The 5,426-nt window shown below is 41.1% G+C and overlaps 1 protein-coding gene across 1 annotated transcript in view; it reads right to left on the bottom strand.

The window, feature by feature from the left end:
- GABRA4 (gamma-aminobutyric acid (GABA) A receptor, alpha 4) overlaps positions 1-5,426 on the bottom strand; it is a 65,080-nt gene that overhangs the window by 46,926 nt on the left and 12,728 nt on the right. The gene's annotated exons all lie outside the window — the stretch shown is intronic.

The following is a 5,426-nucleotide window of genomic DNA, read 5'->3' as shown; positions in this document are numbered from 1 at the left end:
CGCGCTGCCTCTCTCATGGGGTTCTTCGGCGCCAGTTTTGCATTTCCGGGCTTTTCAGCCAATCAGACGGGACCTAGTCCTGCCCCTGCTTCCGGCCACGGCTCCTCCCCTGCAGCAGCTGCTCCCCCCCCCACACACACAGGGGGGGTTTCCTGCCACGTGGAGACACCGTTTTAAGTCAGTTTTGTCGGCTGACTCAAAGGACATTTCATGTTCGTGTAAGGAAATACCTGGTCCTTCACACATGTGTACTCAATTTCTACAGGATAATACATCAGGTATTAACTCTTTCCATCTTACTTCAGATACTTCACCAGCACTGAGAAACCTCAGTTGTCAGGAATGGTATAAAAGAAAGTACCTGAAACACCTTTTAACAGGTATCCTCACCAATACCACACTTCTTATGTGTCTGTTCTGTAAATATCTCCTTAAATACAGCCTCTGCACTGCTGTCTACAACTGCCTTCCCTTTTTCCAACCACACTTATGTTTATGGCTATTTGTAGTTAATGTACCCACTGAGGCCATTAAGCTATGCAGAAGCATACAGACTAACTGCTGCCTTCAACTTCTTCTTGTCTGTCTCCTAACTTATCCTGGATGATTTGTTCTCTGAAGCCCAGATTGCCTTTTTTGATAATCTCTATAGCATCTGGCACAAAGATCTTACCATTTAGCCTCTACTACTTCTCTTGAGCTAGCATCAGAGAGAAGCAGCTTGTGAGTCTCCCACATCTGGGATGAAGGTCTCAGAAAGTCAGAAGAGTTGTTTCCCTCCAGTAACAGTGGGAAAATAAACAGTACCCTCCCACAGGAGGAGGGTAATGAAAACGTACTGCTGGTGGGTTTCTGTAATTAGGCATGAAGTGCTGGACTTCTGTGCCTCAAGAGGAAGCAAGTCCTGAATTGTTAATAAAAGTATGTTGGATGGATGGTGCAGACACAAAGCTGGGAGATCTAAAAAGGGATTTCAAATGGGTGTCACAGATGTATATGCTGCATGGTTAACAACTCATTAAATTATTCTGGCTGTAGATTTTATAGGACAAAAAGAATCCTATAGCTTTTACTATAGATTCTTGTCTCACTTTGATTATTAAAAGTTAATAACTTGACAGTTTTTATATTTACTATTCATTTGATAAATGCTCTGTTCTAGGTGATTTACAGGCTCCTAAAAGAAAGTCGAACCTGCACTACTAAGATCTGAATTAACCTTTACAGCATATAAAAGGAAGGATTAAAATAAGGCACAAAGAGGGCATGACTTTTGAGCTGTACCTTTATAATTTCCTGAGAGAAGGGTGAGGATGTGCAGCTTACTGAGAGACCTAAAGGAAACAAAAATGGCTGGGAGAGTGAGGTGCTCTCCTCAGTATGGGGCAGCATCACACTGGCTGCAGACCCCAGGAGAATGTGGAAGTTCAGTGTGTCACTCCACAGCTCTTCTCAATTGTTTGCACAGCTTTCCTGCTACACTGAAATCCCCAAAGCACACTAGAAGTATCTCCAGCTTGCCGTTTTCTGCCTTCTGAGAAGACTGCTCACACACTGCATTTGACTCAAGGGATTACTGCAAGTATAAAATGACAAAAGCATTATTACTGAGCAGATGAAATATGTGACCTATTTTGTAACCTGCCTCTTTTGTCTAAGGATAAGTATTAACGGGGTTTGTTTTTTACCTGCAAAGGTAGTAATTTCAGAGTTCCTAGGTTTCATTTTATAGTTTTCAATTCCAATCTTTTTTACAAATTTGAAAATTTGATCTAAAATTTACAACATACCTTATCAGTATAGTTGTAGCAAAATGTCACTTGTTCATTGCCAAATAAAATATATAGCCACCCTACTTCTCATTTTTCTTTTACTTGTGGTGTCTGCAGTATGAAAAGCCACACAACCAAGCAACCAGTGGGGCACAGACAACAAATAATGCAAAGATCCTGAGGTCAGTTTCCTGTGCACACTGTTGCACTGTAATGCAATTTTGCTAATTAATGATGCTGCTTTCACATTTAACACTAGACCTGCTTCTAGCCTGTGGCTGGTGTTCCTGTTCCCACAACAGTTCTCTGCCCTGACTGGAAAACTGGAAGTCCAGCTGGACCCTTAGATTACCATTATCTGCAAGTCCCTATTTCCAATTACTCAAAACAGTCAGTATTACAAATATCAGTATTTTCAGTCATCACCTCCACATACAAAGTGCACAATGTGAGGCACATAGCTCCCCTATTCTGTTTTGAGCAGGATCACAAGGGCACACTTTCCCCCATTCTATGTTTAAGAAGGCATGAAGTATGACTACAGAGAGATGCATAGTCACCACTTTCGCAGTTTTTTTCCCCTAGATTCATTAACAGTTGTGTTCATCCTTCCTACAGATCTTATCCAGCGGGAAACAGGAAGAATTTCTTTTTTAAAATTTTTTTTTATTTATTTATTTTTCAGTGATCTTGATTCTTTTTAAGTAGTTAGCATTGTTTGAGCAGGACATTATCTTTGTGCTGTTTGACCTTTCTGGTTCCAAATGAAAATGAGCATTGCAAAAAAAGATCTGTGACAAACTGGAAAAATTTGTCTGTAAGAAAAAAAGGTTCCTTCCGAAAAGTTTAAGAATAATAAAGGTGAAAAATGAATATGCAATTGGCCCAGGATGGTTTTATGAATAATGCTTTGCAATGCTATTATTTTTCTTGCCTCAGAATATGAAAAAAAAAAGTCAGGGCTACTACGTTAGAACTAATCAATTTAAATTGTTTTTGTTTACTAGTGTCTATACATGCTTAATCAAGATGAAACTATTCCTCACCCAAAAAGTCTGTCTTCACTAGCAAAACCCAGGATTTTTTTATTTATTTTTTTTTAAATATATATATTATTTATAAGATGTATGTCTATCTGGTAGACCCTATTAAATACTAAACCCAGTGGAGAAATGAGTCTGAAAGGCATTTGGCATTATCATTAGCAATGGCACAATAAAATACACAGCAAAGATGAGAATATAACCATAAGGTAATACATAAAAGCAGAAACTGAAGCCACCAGAGAAGTCTGTTTTTCTTCAAAAATATGAAAGTGGCAAAAGTCTCCAGATTAACCTCCTAGGTTTTTAGCCTGATTTCCAAAAGTGCAAAGCAGCATATCTACCTATGTGCCTAAATTCTGGGGTACTCAGCAAATTCCAAGATGCCCAAAAGTCATGTTGGGGATCCATCTGGGCTTCAAAAGTAAGCCTTTTTGCCATGGTCACACATTTTAGACATCACCTGTTCTTTGTAAAGGGCTAAAGAGCTGCCAAAAGTACGACTTATGTCACAAGGTGTATTTTTTATCAAAACTACTAGAAGATTATTCTGCATTGCTAGCCTGGAAAAGCATGTTGTATTTTCCTAGAAATAGATCTTGTGCAAAGAAAGCAGAACTTCAACATTTCTTAAACTTCTGATAAAACTATTGAGCATCTCAATTCATAACACGTTGGGCAGTGGAAGTCCTGCTGTTAATAATTTACCTAGTTCGGTCATGGAAGACAGGTCCCAGTCACCTTCATCATCCACCCCATGGGGTGAAAAGGATCCTTCTACCACCCCTGCTGCAGCAGTGTCATGGCATGCAGCTCCTCCTTTGTGTGGTTATTAAAAATACCATACCAACCTCTTTGTTCCCAAGCCCCAGCTTGGATCTTTTCAGTATTCTCTGCATAGAGTAGGATATCTGCAGTTGCTTTATGATACCAGTTTAAAGCTCAGGTGTCTCAAGTGATCAAGCTGAACAAGAGTTGTATTCCATAACATGCTGCCTTTGGAAAACAGTCAACAGCTCAGTAGTCTAATTTTTGGGATGCTCAGTGGAGGAAGCTTGACACTGGTCTGCAGAAGCCAGGATATCTTACCTGGGAGAGCTCTCAGAGGAACAGCCTTACTGAGCAGAACCCCCTCACCCTCCATTGAAGTACACTTGTTGGGCTGAGGCATCCCTAATGGCAAGAGACCTGTAGGGCAGCCTTGGTTCAAGCCTTTTCCGATGAGATTATAAACTCCAGAAATGGCACCTAAAACATTTCAACCACTACTGAGCGGTCAGTCCAAGAACTGGTCTACAGCTAGTCTGAACTAAAGCTGCCCTGAAATGTACAAAGAATGGAGAATTAATATAGAATAAGCCCCTGTGCTTATACCTTAAGATGGATTTTGGCAAGCCAGAGAGAGCAGAGGTCTCCCTTTCATCTGCCTTTCATGTGGCTTATGACAAAGCTCCAGGTTATAATGCTGCACACCATCAAGAAATAAGATGGGACTCTACAGTCCCATGGAAAATCCTAATCCTGTGCATCAGCAAACCCAGGTAACTTTATTATGGTTATGCTTGATACAGCTCTGAACCAAAAGGTAACTTTTGGCAGACTTCTATGGGCAAGAAAATTTTTTACAACAGCTATACCCAAGCAGCACCGGTTACAACTGAACACTACTAAAATGTACTAATCGTTATTAGTACATTTAAAACACTTTTTCCAAAGCATAAGTCTTCAAAGCAAACAGGAAAAAAAAAAAATTAAATCGTTACAAACTACTCATAAAATAATAATTTTCATGCACTTGTATTTTCAAGGTTGTAAGAAGTAGCTGTGAATGTGAGAGGCTCTTGTGATCTCTCAGGAAGTGTGTTGTGCTCCTACTCCATACACAATTAAAACATTCAAAATTATCATTACAATTGGTGTCACTAACTACCTAGTTCAATATTTCTGCATTTTTCAAATATTGCGGCATATTTTAACCACAAAAGTACCACCAGAAGTCTGACTTTTCTGAAAGGCAAGTTTGCATGACACTGTAGGAGGCTCACAAATATCAAGTGCATATCCCAAGGTCACTGCATGCAGGACTGTATAGCACACAGATGGGGCGGCTTGAATTTGAGAGGGATGTCATCTCTGCTGAGCTGAAGTGCTGGCAAACAGAGCAGCACCAGCTAAGCCATAAAATGTTCACAGGGCTCCAATTAGTCAGTGTGCGATATTGCTCTAAGCTACGCTACAGCATCAATTCAGTCTTTAAAAAATCCCCCTCTAGACGCAAGATCAATTACTTTGGTTGAAAAATAGCAACTAAGAACCCGTTGCCACCTCCTGCACACGCCACAGCGGGTACCCCTGCAGGGCAGCTCCGGCGACAAACCCGCTCACGGATGGATGCGGAGCTCAGCCTCTCGGCTGGGCAAAGTACCATCAGCACCAGCACACGCCACTTCTTTCGAATATGCCGATTCCTTTTTACGTTACTGCCAACACCAGAGCCCACCAGTGGGAATTTTCACAGAGAAACCACCTCTCAGCAACCACTTATTTCCCCTGAGCGAGGAGCTCGCACCGCGCCCGCGCTGCCCCCGGCTCCGCCGCCCGCACCTGTTGC

The sequence above is a fragment of the Chaetura pelagica genome, unplaced genomic scaffold (assembly GCF_000747805.2).
Source record: "Chaetura pelagica isolate M959 unplaced genomic scaffold, ChaPel_1.0 scaffold189, whole genome shotgun sequence".
Lineage (NCBI taxonomy): Eukaryota > Metazoa > Chordata > Aves > Apodiformes > Apodidae > Chaetura > Chaetura pelagica.
This window is presented reverse-complemented; position numbering and strand designations above follow the sequence as displayed.